General features: G+C 41.0%; 2 long non-coding RNA genes across 3 annotated transcripts in view; one reads left to right on the top strand and one right to left on the bottom strand.

Annotated features, from left to right (window-relative positions):
* The window catches only part of LOC144614543 (uncharacterized), a 110465-nt gene that overhangs the window by 52299 nt on the left and 41585 nt on the right, over positions 1–16581 (bottom strand). The window lies entirely within an intron of this gene.
* LOC132690608 (uncharacterized) lies at positions 5907–7401 on the top strand. Its single transcript, XR_009615450.2, has 3 exons — positions 5907–6229; positions 6465–6557; positions 7271–7401. It is a non-coding gene; the product is annotated as an uncharacterized LOC132690608 (long non-coding RNA).

Here is a 16581-nt window from a genome sequence, read left to right as displayed (position 1 = left end):
AAAACTGGTTCACTATCCTGTTCAAGAATCTACAGTGGCCTACCCTGGCCTATCAGATAAGTTCAGATTTCTTTCTCTTTACTAATATTTTTTACTTTCTTTACCACAACTCTAGTATAACCCCTCCATTCCAATTAGATCTGTCTCCTTACCCAACCCTGCTCCTCTACCCCATATGTACAAGTAATTCTTATTCCCAATGATATGCCTAAAAACAAACACCAAACGGCAATTTTCTGTCTTGTCTCACAGAGGAGTTACCCACACTGGTCATCACAACTCTGAGCCCGGGGAAGACGGGGACCCTGAGACTCAGGATACAATCTGCCTGTGACTGTGATTTTTCTGATGACCAATTTGTGTGTTCGTGAAATGCTTATTGAGCACATGCTATACTGTAAGTGTCAGTGTCAGACCCCATGAAAGACACAGACATGAGAAAGGCAAGGGCCCTACCTCTGGGAACATACAGCCTACAATAGGAGATAAGCCATGAAAAAGTATTATAAAAATAAAAAGGAATACATGCCACAAGAGAAAACAGAAAGAAATCCAATGGAAAATGTGGCTATACATTAGAGTAACTGGGAAATTTTAAAAAACAATTGGTATTCAGGTCCCACCCACAGATTCTGACTTCATTATCATGGGCCAGAACCCTGGCTCTGGTAATTGGTTAAAGCACCCCAAATATTTTTTTAAATGTTTATTTATTTATTTTGGGAGGGAGAGAGAGAGAGAGAGAAAGCAGAAGAGGGGCAGAAAGAGAGAGTGAGAGAGACAGTCCCAAGCACTTACAGTGCAGAGCCTGACACAGGGCTTGATCTCATGAACCAAGAGATCATGACCTAAGCTGAATTCAAGACCTAAGCTGAATTCAAGAGTTGGATGCTTAACTGACTGAGCCACCCGGGCACCCCAAAAGCTCCTAGATACTTTCAATGGGTAGCCAAGATGAAGAACCTCTGCTATCACAGGTAGGACTTGAGCCTAGAAACAGTGGTTTTTAGCTTGGAATATAATCCCATAAACTATCCCTGAGAAAACTGGTACAGTGAGTCTGCAGTGAGACCTGGGCTACTTGGAAAAACTCCCAGGTGATTCTCATGTATATTCCATGTTAGGAAACTCTGACCTAAAACAGATAAAATTAAAAAACTGGGGAGTTGGTAGAGTATTCCATGTGATGGGCATAAAATGAGTAATCTATTCTGCAAGAATTAGAGAAGTACTCAAAAAAAAATTATTGGCAATAGCTAAACTTTAAGAGACTCCTGATGCCAACTGTCACAAGGATAGGAAACAGCTGGTATTATTCTTCATACTGCTGGTGGAAATATAAAATGACACAACCACTCGGGAAAAGAATCTGGCATTTCCTTATAAAGTTAAATATACTTATATAGTCCAGCAATCCCACTTCTAGGTATCTACCCAAGAGAAATGAAAATAGATGTCCATACATACAGCTATACAAGAATGTTTATAACAGCATTATTCATCATTGCCAAAAAAGTGGAAACAACACAAATATCCCTCAATATGTGAATGAATAAACAGACTGTGGTATATCCATTCAAGGGAATACTAATCAGCAATAGAAAGGGCACAAACTACTGCTAAAATGAGATGGATGAATCTCCAAAACATTATGCTATGCAAAAGAAGCTAGACACAAAGGAACACGTATTACATGATGCCATTTAAATGAAACTCAAGAACAGGTGATAATAATGATGTTAGAATTCACCACAGGGGGTAGAATTAACTGCAAAGGTGCACAAGGGAGCGTTCTGGGCTGACTGACATGTTCAACATCTCAATTCAGGTGGTGATTACATGGATGCATACGTTTACCAAAAATCAGATTGTACACTTAAGATCTGTATGCATTTCAATCTATTTCAATTTTATCTCAAATCTTAAAAATTAAGTGAAGGAGCAGCCAATTTGTTCCATCAAGTGCAGAACCCACCACTGTACCATGTGAACTCTGTTCATGCTCTTGAGGAGCTCCTTCAGGATCCCTGTTCTGAAGAAATAGCAAAAAAGCCAAACATGGTCCGTCCAAACTCAAAGTGAGATAACAAGAGACTAAGAACAAAAAACAGACAAGAAAGTCTGGCCCATTTCCTTCTAGCCTGTAGATGTCTGAGTCACGGATACTCTGATTGTCCTCACACCTTTAGTAGCATTCACAAGCACTGATAGCAGCAAGCATCTGAGTCAGTCCCTAACTAAGGGGACCAGAAACCAAAAGCCACCCCAAGAAACCAACCAACTATGGCAGTAAGGTTACACGAATTCCACTTATGTGCATAGATTTCTGATGAGTCATTCATTCAGTAAACATTTATTGAGGATTTACTATATGTCAAGCACTAAGCCAGGTGCTAATGAGAACACGGAGATTAAAAACTAAAGCCCTTATTTGGATTTTTATTCAAACAACTCTGCTTTAAAAAAATGGGGGTGGGAAAAGGAAGAAATAAAGGAACAAAAACAGCAGAAGGAAAGAGAAGGAAAGGGAGAGAGAAAATTAGGAGATAATTACAGAAATCTGAACAGTGAATATTTTATGATATTGAAGAAGTACTCATTTTTAGTGCAATAATGGTATCGTGGTTATGTTTTTTTGTAAAGATACCTTATATTTTAGTAATATAATTGAAATCTTAATAAAATTATTTGATGTCTGAAATTTGCTTCAAAATACCCCAGTTTGAGGAGGGGAGTATAAATGAAACAATACTGGCTATGAAATAATTGCTGGAGCTGCACAATGAGTACATGTAGATACATTTTATTATTAGCTTTATTTTTGCAACTATTTGAAATTTTCCATAAAAAAAAAAAGGTCCCTGCTCTCCAGAAGCTCATAACACAAGGAATCAGATATTGCAACAAATACACTACTGTGTAGTTTAACAAGATTTGACAGAGTGCTATTCAAACTCCAAGGAAAGTGACTGCCCCCCTGAGATAGGCAAAAGAAATCAGAGAAGATGTCAAAGGAGCATCCTCTGCTTGACCAGAGTCTTTTAGAAAAAGTATTAGAGGCAAAAGGGCAAACCAGTGGTACAAAGGCATGCAAATGTGAAGCAGCAGAATTCCTGCGTACTCTTTGGATGACCATGTTACTTAGGAGCACATATTCTGGAGCCAGACCACCTGGAGGTCCTGCTCCTGAGGGCCTACTCTGAGACATCGGTCAAGCTACTTGTAATGTCTCTGTGCCTCAGACTCTTTACCCATAAAACAGGGATTATAACAATACATACTTCACAGGGCTATTGTCAGGAGTCAATGAGTTAGTACATGTGTAAAATGCTTAGAAGACAGTAGGCAAACAATAAATGTTAGCTGCAAGATATAAAATTAATATACAGAAATCTATTGCATTTCATTATAATAATAACAAAGTAGCAAAAAGAGAAATTAAGAAAATAATCCTATTTACAATGGCATCAAAAGGAATAAAATACCTAGGAATAAATTTAACAAAGGAGGTGAAAGACCTGTACTCTGAAAACTTTAAGACACTGATGAAAGAAACTGAAGACACAAATAATTGGAAAGATATACCACGTTCGTGAATTGGAAGAATTAATACTATTAAAATGTCTATACTGCTCAAAGCAATCTACAGATTCAATGCAATCCCTATCAAAATACCAATAGTATTTTCCATAGAACTAGAATACATAATTCTAAAATGTGTATGGAACCACAAAATACCCCAAACAGCCAAAGCAATCTTGACAAAAAAGAACAAAGCTGGAAGTATCATGATTTCAAACAATACTACAAATCTACAGTAATTAAAACAATATGCTACGTGCACAAAAATAGACACATAGATAAATGGGACGTAATAAAGAACCCAGAAATAAACCCATGTTTATATGGTCAATTAATCTACAACAAAGGAGACAAAATGGGGAAAAGACAGTCTCTTCAAAAAATAGTGCTGGGAAAACTGGACAGCTACATACAAAAGAATGAAACTGGACCACTTTCTTACACCATACACAAAAAACTCAAAATGCATTAAAGACCTAAACTTAATACCTGAAACCCTAAAACTCCTAAAAGAAAACATAGCCAGTAATCTGTTGGATATTAGCATTAGCAATATTCTTCTGGATCTGCCTCCTTGAGGCAAGGGAAACAAAAGCAAAAATAAACTGTTAGGACTACATCAAATCTTTTGCACAACAAAGGAAACCATCAACAAAATGAAAAAGCAATTTACTGAACGGGAGGAAAATGATACATCTGATAAGGGGGTAATATCCAAAATACATAAAGAACTCATACAACCCAACATCAAAACAAAAACAAAAACAAAAACAAACAAACAAAAAAGTAACCCAATTAAAAAATAGGCAGAGGAAGGGTGCCTGGATGGTTCAGTCACTGGAACATGCGACTCTTTTTTCTTTTCTACGTTTATTCATCTTTTTGAGAGACAGTGTGAGTGGGGGAGGGGCAGAGAGGAGACACAGAATTTGAAGCAGGCTCCAGGTTCTGAGCTATCAGCACAGAGCCTGATGCTGGAGTCAAACCCACGAACTATGAGATCATGACTTGAGCTGAAATCAGACACTTAACCCACCAAGCCACCCAGGTGCCCCTGGAACATGTGACTCTTGATCTCGGGGTCATGAGTTTCATGAGCCCCATGTTGGGTGGAGAATTTACTTAATAAAAGAAAATAAAAAATAAAATGGGGAGAGGATCTGAATACGCATTTTCCAAAGATGGCATACATATGGCCAGGAATCACAGGAAGAGATGTTCAACATCACTAATCATCAGAAAAATGCAAATCAAAACCACCATAAGTTATCCCCTCATACCAGTCAGAATGGCTAGTATCAAAAAGACAAGAAGTAACAAGTGTTGGCAAAGATGTGGAAAAAATGGAACACGTGTACTGCTGCTGGGAATGTAAACTGGTGCCACCACTAGGGAAAACAGTATGGCGGTTACTCAAAAAATTAAAAATAGAAACACTATATGACCCAGCAATTCTGCTTCTGGGTGTTTAGCTGAAGAAAACAAAACGTGAATTCAAAACGATATATGCACCCCTATGTTTATTGCAGCATTATTTACAATAGGCAAGATACAGAAGCAAACCAAGTATCCACTGATAAATGAATGGATAGAGACAATGTGATACACACACACACACACACACACACACACACACACACACACACACACAAAATGGGATATTATTCAGCCATAAAAAAGAATGAAACCTTGCCAGCGTGGATGCACCTGGAGGGTATTATGCTAAGTGAAATAAGTCAGACAGAAAAAGAGAAATACCATAGGATTTCACTTATATGTGGAATCTAAACAAACAAAACAGAAATAGACTCGTAAATACAGAGAACAAACCAGTGGTTGCCAGCCAGGGGAAGTGTGGGGATGGATGGGTGAAATAGGTGGAAGTAATTAAGAAGTACAAACTTCCATTTATAAAATAAATTAAGTCACAGGGATGAAAAGCACAGCACAGGGAATACAGTCAATAACACTGTAATAAGTTTGTATGGTGACAGATGTACACTTGTAAGTGCACATTTCATAATGTATATAATTGTCGAGTTACTATGTTATACACCTGAAACCAATATAATATTATATGCCAACTATACTTCAATTTATAAAAATGTTACTGCTAGTAATGGTAGCAGTATCCCAGTCCACAATACCACACGTTTGAAAGTCTCATCTAATTTGTACTTGTTTTTGTTAGACTGTACACTTGTAAAGTAGGGACTATATCTATTTATCTCTATATCCCCAGAATCTACCCTGAGGCCATGCCCATAATAGCCACTAATTAAGCAACTGTCCTTTCAGGCACTAGAGAAGAGACCACCAAAATCCTCTGCCTAGCCTCCCTCATTCCCCTATAGATTATATCCTCAGTTCCTATAATTCTTTGGCTTCCTTTGACTCCCTTACTTGTTCCCACCTCCTCCCTTCCTCTGCTCCAGGGATGTTCATTCACTAATGGTGATCTCTGGTCTCATCCCTGGCAGGTGTTCCAATGCTTCCTTTTGCTCTCTACCCACAGCTATATTATCTAACCAGCCTCTGCATCACTTATTCTGCAATTAATAGAAGGGTGAACGGAGGCTGTATTTCTCGACCATTGGTCTCATACCCATTTGTGAGAAGGAGAATTCTCTGGAAAAGAGAAAAGCAGGTAAGATGGTAACAAGAACACAAAGCCTTCAAACACAGCTCCCTCGTTAAGGGAATCCTGTAGGTATATTTGTACAACCAACCAAAATCTCACTGGGGTTTGGGGAGGTTCAGAAACTGCTGGGGAGAAGATGGAGGCATGATGGGCAGGAAGCTCAGCTATATGTTAATTTTTATTTTGCAAATTTCAGGGTTTATTTTCCCCCCACTAGTAAACATCTTCATTTTCTCCCCAGAGCAGAAACTCAAAGAGGAAGAGAGTATGAAAATCCTCAGAGCTGAGAAGATACAAGATCACAGGCAGCTACAGACTCGAAAATAAGAATAAGGTCAGATGCAGGCTGTTCTCAAATCACAGCTCTGTACAAAGTGCCCTCTACCCTGAGCAGCGGGGTGGGGCTGGAACATGATCCTTGTCTCCCCTAGAGGCGAACGAACTGCTGGTAAAACGTTAACTACCCAGGATGGAAGGAAATGGAGCCCTCGGAAGTACCTCTCCCTACTCATTTCTCCCCCTGAGAGGAGAACAATTCAAGGCCATATTCCCATCCCTACTATTTTATGGGTTTTTTTTTTTTCATCTGAAAAAGGCTGAGGAGGGGATCACAAAGCAGAAATGGAACACTGGAGCATCTTAAGCATGCTTTGTTTAAAGGTCAAAGTCTTGTGAAACATGCCAATCTCCCTTCACTGTGTCTCTGTGTCCCTATATGAACCCAGAACTCCTCTTATTGGGGGGACTAGAGCAAGAAAGGAAAGAGGGAACTGGGAATAAATACAAGCAAATAAATACAAGCAGAGTGGGAGGCCCTTGCAATACTAGGGGTGATTATTAAGGGAAATGAAACTAGTCTTCTTGTAGGGCTCAGACTGGTTTTGAGAGCAACTCTACATAATAAATAACCAAAATAGTTTAAGTAACAACAGAAGTTTTGGAATAAATGTATAGCCACCCAGGACAACTACTTTAAGGTGCCCGTATTTATCTGGATATGATATACTAAAACTCACATGAGTCTCATAACTTTATTGTCTTAAATAGGACCAAGGAACAGTCTGACATGACCAGGAGAGTGAGGAAAAACGAAAGAGCAGGGAGAAGACAGGAGTGTATATGGTGGCAGAGATGATGGAGATGAACAAAGAAGAGCCAGAGACAGATGTCATACAAAAGGAACAGTAAGTTCTTATCATAAATACAGAGATGGAAGCAGTGATCTAATTATGGCTAAAATCAGTTCCTAGGCCAGCTTTCCCAGTTGAAGCTTTCCTGGGTGACTCCATCAGCCAGCCCTGTGTGGTCCAGGAGTATGGCAGAGTGGGAGTAGAAATGGGCAGAGACAGATATTAACTTCTCCCACTTCCGTTTAAACCCAAGAAGACCTTTATTCTCCTACACAGGAAAACTGGACTTTGCACATTCGTTGGCTACTTTGTATCAGATAGAGAAATTTGATTAATGCCAATTCTTCAAAGAGTCAGCTGTAAAACTTTGCCTGTCAGTAAATAAACAAATTAAAGAGCAAGAGTTATTAGTGCTTCATGTGTTTTTGAGCTCATTGTGTAAAGCAACCTCTGTTCTTAAGAATCCTAAGTCCTGGGGTGCCTGGATGACTCAGTCAGTAGGACATCAGACTCCATATCAGGGTCATGAGTTCAAGCCCCACATTGGGTGTAGCTGAGAAGGAAAAGAAGGAGGAGGGGGAGGGGGAGGGGGAAGGGGAGGAGGAGGAGAAGGAGAAGGAGGGGAAGGGGAAGAAGAAGAAGAACCATAAGTCCTCCATATGACCCAGCAATTCCACTCCCATATATATATATACCCAAGAGAAATAAAAACTACGTCCACATAAGAGTTTGTACACAAATGTTCATAAACAGCATTATTTATGCTAGCCAAAACGGTGCAAACAACCCAAATATCCATCAACTGATGGATGGATAAACAAAATGGGGCATGCAATGGATATCATTTGGCAATAAAAAGAAATAAAATACTGATAAATGATACGACATGGATGAATCTTAAAAACATCATGCTAAGTGAAAGAAGCCAGTCACAAATACCACAGATTGTATGATTTTATTTATATGAAATATCCTGAATGGTCAAATTCATAGAGACAAAAAGTAGATTACTGGTTTCCAGTGGAGGAGAGAGGAGATGGAGATGAGGAGCACTGCTAATGGGTATAGGGTTTCTTGTTGGCGTGATGAAAATGCTCAAAATTGACTGTGGTGATGGTTGTTCTACAATTCTGTGAACTCACTAAAAATCATTGAATTATACACTTAAAAAAAATGTTTTTTTAATGTTTATTTTTGAGAGAGAGAGACAGAGCATGAGTGGAGGCGGGGCAGAGAGAGAGGGAGACACAGACTCTGAAGCAGGCTCCAGCCTCTGAGCTGTCAGCACAGAGCCCGATGTGGGACTCAAACTAGTGAACCATGAGATCGTGACCTGAGCCGAAGTCAGATGCTTAACCGACTGGGCCAACCAGGAGCCCTGAATTATATACTTTAAATGGATGAATTGTATCTCAATAAAGCTTTTCTTCAAAAAAAAAAAATCTAAAGGTCTGGAATTGGACTATGTCAGCTAGCTGGAGTCTAGGTTTAACTATACTATCCCATAAGCCCATTAAGACCCATAGCCAGCCAGTAACTCTGCAAAAATCCAAACTTTTGCTTTAATTAAAACAAAACAAAACAGGGATGCGTGGCTGGCTCAGTCAGTAGAGCGTTATGAATCTTGATCTCGGGATCATGTATTCAAGCCCCATGTTGGGCATGGAGTCTACTTAAAAATATAATAAACAAAGAAACAAACAAACAAAACAAAAACTGACATTAAGGCCTTGGACCTCATTTGTGCTCTCTCCCTGTGAGCTCTATATGACTTGTTCAACTGATTTAATAAGAAACATGTCCAAAGTAATTATGGAAATCATTCAATGATATCACAAATATTTATTGAACATCTATTATGTGAAAGGTACTATTCGAGGGCCTGGGAGTCTAACACGTCATCCCTGCCTACAAGATGCTTACCGTACATTCACCAGTCTCAAGAGAGCATGGTAAGTGGTACAAAAGGGGTAAGTGCTGGGGACGTTAGGGGCATAATCCCAGGTTGGTGTGTTAGTGTAGTAGATTACAGAAATAAGGTATAAACCAAAGCCTGAAAGCTAACTAAAACTGATATGAAAATAAAGAGGCGTGACAGGAGTGTTCTAGGCAGAGAGAATAAGTACAAAGGCCCAAACTCATAGAAAGCAGGGAATTTCAGGAATTAAAGTAGTTTGGTGTGGCTGAGGCATAATGTGCAAGAACTGGGGAGGGGTGGAGGGCAGGACTGGGACAGTGGAAGCTGAAGAATACTGAGGTCTTTTACATTTGTAACGTGACAAAAAACTGGGGAGCCTTGCTGAAGAGATCAAAGTGCAGCCTGAGAGCTGCTTTAGAGAAGGATGGAAGGAATTTAATTATGGAAAAGGATATGATCAGAACTTTGTTTGGCAAGGGCCACTTCAGCTGCACTGTGGACGGCAAATGGGAGGGGGCACGGAATTAATAGGCTGGAGCAAGGAAGGGGGTCAGAGAGAAGATGTAGCAGGAATCCAGAGGAGATGATGGTGGCCTGATTTAGTAGCATGAATCAGGTTGGAGAAGAGGGGACAGGTTAGAGAGTTACATAGGAGTTGGCATTGTCATGACCCCAGACTGACCAGATGAGGGAATGCCAAAGGGAAGGAGAACAGTGGCAGGTTTGTGGCACAGATCACTGTGGGCTACGAGCCCACATATATTATTCTAATAAGAATTATAATAATAACTATTACTATTTTTAAAGAACCAGGTTTGGAGGTAAGGTAAGTTCAGTATGGGACATGTTGCACATTCAAAAGCAGATACCCAACAGACAGTAGAGATCTACAACTCAAGAGTGATGGATTATAACTGAAGTCACAGACAGGAAGGCATAGAATAGGTCAGAACTCTAGAGACCAGTGACATTTATGGCATGAACAGATCAGAAGAGGTGGCAAAGAGAACTGAAGAGGAATGGTCAGATTGGTGGGGAACCAACAGAGTGAGGGCCATGGCAGCAGTTTGAGTGAAGTAGTGGCCAAGAGTGGCACCTGCTCTGTGACATTAGGTAAAACAAAGGTGCGAAGCACAAGGGAGCGGGGGCAGGGCGGGGCGGGGTGGGGGTGGGGGATCAACTCTCCAATGCTGAGGAGTGGATGGGAGATAAACAAATGGAGATACTGGCTAAAAACAAGTCCCTTTTTTTAAAAAAATATTTACTTATTTTTGAGACAGAGAGAAACAGAGTGTGAGTGTGGGAGTAACTGAGAGAGAGGGAGACACGGAATCCGAAGCAAGCTTCAGGCTCTGAGCTGTCAGCACAGAGCCCGACGTGGTGCTCAAACTCGCGAACTGTGAGATCATGACCTGAGCCGATGTCAGACTCAACTGACTGAGCCACCCAGGCGCTCTGAAAACAAGTCTTTTTTTTTTTTTTTTAAGTAGGCTCTGAGATCAAGAGTCAGACACTTAAGCTACTGAGCCACCCAGACAACCCTGAAAACGACTCTTTTAAGAAGTTTGTCTATACAAAGGAAGACAGTGATAGAGTGGAAGTCAGCAAGAGGAATAGGGTTCAAAAAAAAGAATTTGTTTTAACATGAGAAAGATCTAAATATATTTAAACATGGAAATAGATGCAAGGAGTTTGTAGTTTCATATTATAATCATGATCTTTCCCCTAAATCCTCCCCCTCCTTCTCACAGGAAACCTGCAGGGAAGATCTTACAATATACTAGGTGCTAAGTATTTTAAGCCAGAGCAGTTTCAGTGCAGATCTGACTAACCAACATCCTTGAAAACAGGGTACCTCTAATGCCTCCGCTGACATCTGCTCTCCTGCCAGCTCTTTAGCTCTTTATTTATAGCCACACATAATATAAGACCTCTGATTTTCTCATCATCTTTAAAAGTCAAATTCTTCTAAAAATTTTTAATGTTTATTTATTTTTGAGAGGGAGACACACAGAGAGCGAGCAGGGGAGGGGCAGAGAGAGAAAGAGGAAGACACAGAATCCCAAGCAGGTTCCAGGCTCTGAGCTGTCAGCACAGAGCCAGATGTGGGGCTTGAACCCATGAGCCATGAGATCATGACCTGAGCCCAAATCGGACACAACCAACTAAGCCACCCAGGCGCCCCAGTCTATATTCTTCTAAAATGGGCTTTTCAAAACCATAAGTATTTGCTAACTTATAAAGATCCATCAGAGACATGCACATGGTTGCCCCCTCCCTCTTTTCTTGTGTCAGCAGCAGAATCTCCACTGCTATTTCTGTGGGAGTGCTTATTTGTTATTGTTTTGGGAGAAGCTGTGGTTTCAGAAATGGAAAAGAGAAGAATCTGTCAAAGCAGCAAGGGCATAGGAGGTGCCTACCCTCGGACTGAAGGTCAGGAGGGCTGTTCTGCCTGCCCACTAGGCAATTACTCAAAATGTCATCCCCACTCTGCCTACAAACCTCACCCCATTTTTTTAAACTACTTGATATTTCATCCAAGTCATTTAGCAAATAACTCTGAGAAGGTTAGAGAGCTTTCAGCTACACATGCATCACTTGAATAGCAGGCTGCTTCCCCCCCGCCCCCCGCCGCCCCGACCAACCTCAGACCTACGACACTGAGTTGGGGCTTTGATGGGGTGAGGTTGGCAAGAGGACTCAAAAGCAAGGAAAATGTGGGCCTTGAGTGAAGGACAGGGTGGGCGTTGGTCAGGTACTACAGTGGAGGGCTGATGGAAGCGTCCAAGTCCTATGAGCCTGAAATCTTGGAAAAGGAAGAAGAGTTTAGATGAGAAGCATCTGGGAGATGAAAAGGTATCAAAGGGTAAGCATCATTTTAAAAGCATGTCTCATGTTAATCCAATTCCAGGAAAGGTAGATCAAACTCTTTTCCTTTCTCTAGAATATTTCTAAAATCCAGGACTTAAGTGTATTAGTCAGGGTTCTCCAGAAAAACAGAACCAATAGGATGGATATATCTAGATACAGAGGTTAGACAGAAAGAAAGACAGATTGACATAAAGAAAGAGATTTATAAGGAATTGGCTCACTTGATTAAAGAGGCTGACAAGTCCCCAAATCTGTGGGCTAAGTCACTAAGCTGGCGACCAGGGGAGCCAAAAATGTAGTTCTAATCCAAAGGCCAGGAGGCTCCAGACTCAAGAGCCAAAATTTCAGTTCAAGTCTGAAGGCAGGAAAAAGCTGATGTCCCAGGCAGTAAGGAGGAATTCTCTCTTACTCAGAGAAGTGTCAACCTTTTTGTTCTATTCAAGCCATCAACTGATTGGATGAGGTCTACCCACATTAGGGAAGACAACTTGCTTTACTCAGTCTACCAATTTAAATGTTAATCTCATAGGAGCACCTGGGTGGCTCAGTCCATTAAGTGTCCCACTGGGCTCAGGTCGTGATCTCGTGGTTTGTAGGTTAGAGCCCCATGTTGGGCACTGCGGTGACAGCTCAGAGCCTGGAGCCTGCTTTAGATTCTGTGTCTCCCTCTCTCTCTGCCCCTCCCCGACTTGTGCTCTCTCAAAATAAATAAATATTAAAAAAAATTTTTTTTGACAAAAATAAATGTGAATCTCATATAAAAACTCCCTTATAAAAACACCCTCACAAAAACACCCAGAGTGATGTTTGACCAAATGTTTGACCAAATATCTGGGCACCCCATGGCCCAGTCAAGTTGACACATAAAATTAACCATCACACTAAGCTAGTAACACAGTTCTGTCACATGGTTCAGTCAACATTTACAAGGCCCTCTGCTATGAAATACGCATAGCTAAATCAGATCCCTTCCTCCTAATGGGAATAAGATTGATAACCCATATATAATTATTGTAATAGCATTAAGTACCATGAAGGGGTCTAAAAGCCAAAAACATTCAGGATCGGGAGAGACTATTTCTTCCATAGGGTTTCAGGGAAAGAGTGTAGCATTTCAGCAGGGAATTGAAGGATGATGATAATGGCATAAAAGAGGAGGGCATTCCTAATGAAGAAAAGAAACAAAAAAACAAATAATCAGGAAAACATGGTGAGTCATCTAGTTTAACTGTATTTTAAAGTGTATGAGGAGAAACCAAAGCAATCTGTATAACGGGAGGTGGTAAAGAGAACCCAGAGCTTCCCAATCTTCCCAGCAGAACTTTCGAAGAACTACACCCTTTGGCCAGAATCTTTCTGAACTGTTTCAGTTCAGCTTTTAAATATTTCTGGGAAGTAACTTACTTCCCCTTCTGCTAACTCCTCCCATCTCCTCGAGTTCCTCGCCTCCAGTCTTCAGTATGCCCGGTTACCCACTAGGCTACAGGTTTAAAAGGCTTTTTGGAGTACCTGGGTGGCTCAGTCGGTTAAGCATCCCGACTCTTGGCTTTGGCTCAGGTCGTGATCTCACAGTTTGTGAGTTCAAGCCCTGCGTTGGACTCTGCACTCTGTTCCTGAGTTTGAGGCTTGGGTTGTGCCGACAGTGCAGACCCTGCCTGGGATTCTCTCTCCTTCTCTCTGCCCCTCCCCCACTTATGCTCACCCCCCTTCCCAAAATAAATAAACTTTAAAAAAATCTAAAAGGCTTTTGAGGAGGAATCAGAACCTAATCAACATTTATTAACATGTTTCATAAAATACATTTCAAGTCCAAAACAATGAATCTCAAATTCATGGAAGAAATATCTACCATCACCTACTATCACCTACTACTATCATCTGTCATGCCCTGTGATAAGTCCTGGGGATATAAAAATATGTTTCCTGCCCTAAAGTAACTCACTGTCCGCTTTAATGTTTTTTATTTTTGAGAGAGGGAGACAGACAGAGCATGAGCAGGGGAGGGGCAGAGAGAGAGGGAGACTTAGAACCCGAAGTAGGCTCCAGGCTCTGAGCTATCAGCTCAAACTTGTGAACCATGAGATTAGGACCTGGGCTGAGGTCAGACGCTCAACCGACTGAGTCACCCCAGCACCCCTCTCTCTCACTGTTCACTTTAGAACAAAGACTCATCAGAAGATGGAGAATGTCTTTGGAGACATCTTGAGAAGGGCCATGCGAAAGATATCTTCAAAGTCAGTTCTAACCCAGAAAGCAATTTTGCCTGGTTTGTGACCACAGGAAGAAGGGTACCCACCCTATCTTCAAATTAGTGCTCAGGAGCTGCCAGCACAAGTCACAGTGGTGGAGCCAACCAATGTGCACCGAGCACCTCCAAGTGTCAGGTGTTGTATTAGGCTTGTGAGATACAAAGAGGAGTAAGAAGTATTTCTGAAGTACTTCCTGTTAACCAGGTGCTATGGCAGGTACTGGAAACACAGTCCCTCAAGATGGGAAGGAGTATCCTAGAGATACTCTAGGATGAGAAGCAGGAAGCAGCAATCACCTAGCTTACCCATCCTGTTCCCTGAATTGCCCTGGTTCATCTTCCTCCAACACTTTGATTCAACTTGTTCTCCACTTTGATAGTCAAAGTGATCTCCCTAAAATACAAATCTGATCATGTCAATGCCCGTACCATTACCTTGGGGATAAAATCCAAACTTCTTTACCTAGTATGCCAGGCTCTTCATAATGTTCCCTGCTTATTTCTAACCACTGTCCCTCTGTACTCCCTGTTATAATATACTCAACCACTTACAGTTCCCTGAATATACAGGTAGCCCTCACACCACTGACTTTGTACACACTATTCCCTCTGCCTGGGAGGCTCTTTCCTCAATTTTTATTCCTCCTTTAGAATGTTGTTCTTGAAAAGAGAAAAAGGGAAAAAAGCCTTGTCTGACTGATCTCAACACCTCCACCCTCATTCCAGATGAATTATGAGACCCTCCTCCTCTGTACTCCTATAATACTCAATCTGTCCCTGAGTCATGACATTTGTCATCCTGCTCTGTAATTGTCTGTTTATTTGACTATCTCATAAGACCATGAGCCCTTTAAGGACCACTAAAATCCTTATATTTTTTTCCCATTAGATGCCCAATATAATGCTTAGCATCTAGTAGTCATTCAGGAGACTAAATACCTCTTAAGAGATTGAATGAATGAATGAATGAATTAATTAATTAATAAAAATGTCAAGCATTTACTGGAATCTGTGTGTGAGACACATGTTAAAACCTACAATTTAATGAATATTTATTGGGTACCTATAATGTAAATAGTTTCTTGACAGGTACTTTAATAAAAGTCCGAAACAAAGACACAGTTTCTAACCTTAAGTTGCTTTCAGAGGAGTGAGAAAAGTTAAATATGTACTCAGATAAAGAATAGGGCATACTAACAGTGCAATCATGCTACTAAAGTCATCAAAAGGGCAATGGATGTCCATGGCCACCAACACATTGTTTTCCAGAATTGTTCTTACAACAACCCTAGTTAGACTGGCTAGGTAAGAATGAACCTTTTCTACTTAGTTCAACCAAGACTAAGTTTTCAGACGAACGAACAATAGGAACAAAGAAAGAAAAAACACAAAGGAATTTTTTTATTTTAAAGACAGACATTTTCAGTCAAGGATAGCCAGAGCCTGATAAGGAATTCTCAGTGGATACCACCTGCTGACATCTAAACTTCCTTGGACATCAAATCCAACTCATCAGGCCCCTAACTGGCTCACCAAGGATTTGGCCTGACTTAGTTTTCACTCCCTTTCAGGAAACCTTGGGTGGCACTTGCTGTGTTTAAGCTGACAAGTCCAGATCCCTGGGGAAGGAGCCCTTCCTTCCCTTTCTGCCGCTTCAGGCTCCTCTCCTGAACTTAAGCCTGGCCTGAGCTTCAAGGTGGCCACCTCCTTTGCCCTACCTAGAGATCATTCTAATTTTGAGACCCTAGAATTTCTCCTGAAATTCTGCCTGAAACTCACCTTTCTCTGTCTTCTTTTATTTTCTTATTTTAAAGTTTATTTATTTATTTTGAGAGAGACAGAGACAGCATGAGTGGGGGAGGGGCAGACAGAGGGAGAGAAGAATCCCAAATAGATTCTCAGTGTAGATCTGGACACGGGGCTCATAAGATCATGACCTGAACCTAAATCAAGAGTCAGATGCTTAGCGGAGTGAGCCACCCTGGTGACCCTCTGTCTTTTTTTAAAATCCCATCTGGAATATCTGCCTCAGCCTGACCTTTGTCAAGGATGGTTTTACCCTTTAGGGTATCCAGCTGGTTTCCTCTCCTTCCGCTGAACTTATGCTACTTGGCCTCAACTCAGATATTTCCTGGAATGCCCCTCCACCTTCCTCCCAACCTTTGCAGGTTTGCCCAGTTCACTTGTTCAG

Source organism: Panthera onca, chromosome E2 (genome assembly GCF_046562875.1).
Source record: "Panthera onca isolate mPanOnc1 chromosome E2, mPanOnc1 haplotype 2, whole genome shotgun sequence".
Taxonomy (NCBI): domain Eukaryota; kingdom Metazoa; phylum Chordata; class Mammalia; order Carnivora; family Felidae; genus Panthera; species Panthera onca.
The sequence above is the reverse complement of the archived record's forward strand: the minus strand, read 5'-3'. Positions and strand labels throughout refer to the sequence as shown.